The following is a 1,883-nucleotide window of genomic DNA, read 5'->3' on the forward strand; positions in this document are numbered from 1 at the left end:
TGTACTGTGAGAGTACTCGCAGAGAAATCCCAGTCTCGTAGTTCGCAACACCTCAGTATCCGGAGGAAGCCAGTGGGCTGGCATACCTGTTACGTCAGGTGCCGGAGACCATTCAGTGTCATTCCATCGAACCAGAACAATGAAAAAGACCTACAATGAAATGAATGAAATCTTCTTTGATTTTGTGAAAGTATATAAAAGTAAAATCAGAAATTATGTACCAAATTAAGAGAAAATTATAAAATCGAAATGATGTTTTTCCTACACAGCATGTCTTACAAATAGACATATAGGTGGTGTTGCACCAAACATTTTTTAAGCACATTGTAAGGTGTTTCTTCTTTTTGTCATCTGTTGCTCCACTAACTTTCTACCGCCCTCCATATCTCCCTAATTTCTGCGAATCTCTTCGTCACTAGCAATGTACTCCAACCACCATCCGCGATGAATCGTCTTACTTTTTTTATTTTTGGCTATTTATTTATTTGGCAACGGCCTTGCCGCTGTGGATACACCGGTTCCCGTGAGATCACCGAAGTTAAGTGCTGTCGGGCGTGGTCGGCACTTGGAAGGGTGACCATCCAGGCCACCATGCGCTGTTGCCATTTTTCGGGGTGCACTCAGCCCCGTGATGCCAATTGAGGAGCTACTCGACCGAATAGTAGCGGCTTCGGTCAAGAATACCATCTTACGACCGGGAGAGCGGTGTGCTGACCCCATGCCCCTCCTATCCGCATCCTCCACCGGGGATGGCATGGCGGTCGGATGGTCCCGGTAGGCCACTCGTGGCCTGAAGACGGAGTGTTTTTTATTTATTTATTTGCCCTTCGTCAGGTAAGGTCCATTTATCCAGCTAAAACGTAAATAATGGGCCTATAATAAAACCATAAATTGACGAAGTAATACTGATGGAAGTAGAGGGAACAGCCTGGCTAAGAACACTAATACTGCATTAAGGGTGGCCTGGATGAAATACGAGTATCAGCCACACACACAAGTGTGAGTTTTGTGGAGTCCTGCAGCGCCATGACCACCCCTAGGTAAATACTGCTGTGAGCCGTACGTATACTGACTTGAGCGGGCTGCTGCTGGCTGAAATGGAATCCCGTATGAGTGCAGAACCAATTGCTACAATTGGGAGATAGCGAAGTACTAGACATGACGTACATTTGAATATGAGAGGGGAAGATAGTTTGGCTGAGCATCTTGCAGTTATTAAATGGCGGGGGGAAGCCACCATCACACATACCAGGATCTCTGTGGTTACCGGTTGTCTAGTGTCCGGTGTTTGTGCAGCCCTTTCTGAGGCGGCGGTGTATCGCGCCGTGATGTCCAAGATGTTTCCCACGTCTATTCTATGTACAGGTATGTCAGCTTCACCTTCGATAATCCAAGCAGCATGTGCAATCCAGCTGTATAGAGATACGCGACTGTGGACATGATCAAGGCGACTACAAATCATATGCTTACTGCGTACTCTGATTCGGAACTATATGTGTATTTTGTTAAATTTCTTGACGCGCTTCAGGCTGACTGGATATTATTGAGTAATGGTGCTCATGTCCCCTTTATTCATTGTGATGGTTTCACTAGCATCGTTCTTTTGGTGAATGCCGAAGTGGTCCATACAAATGTTCAGTTTTTTAAACTTCTGCCTTAGAGAGATGATAGTTTTCTGAGTATCTTGCTCCCTTATGGAGCTATACGACATATTTGCAGGAAACGCTGGTGTCATCAGCATCGCTTACAGGTCTATAGTGGCGTTCAGTCGGTAGAAATGGTGATTTAAAATACTATTCCCTCTCACATGAAAGTATGGGGTTATCGGGTTCTTATTGTTTATATCGGCCATCAAGGAACCTGCTTTATTTGTAATCAGCGCT

General features: G+C 45.1%; 1 pseudogene; it reads left to right on the top strand.

The window, feature by feature from the left end:
* Positions 1-487: 487 nt before the first annotated feature.
* Positions 488-605, top strand: LOC126337343 (5S ribosomal RNA; annotated as a pseudogene).
* The last annotated feature ends 1,278 nt before the right edge of the window (positions 606-1,883 follow it).

Source organism: Schistocerca gregaria, chromosome 2 (genome assembly GCF_023897955.1).
Source record: "Schistocerca gregaria isolate iqSchGreg1 chromosome 2, iqSchGreg1.2, whole genome shotgun sequence".
NCBI lineage: Eukaryota > Metazoa > Arthropoda > Insecta > Orthoptera > Acrididae > Schistocerca > Schistocerca gregaria.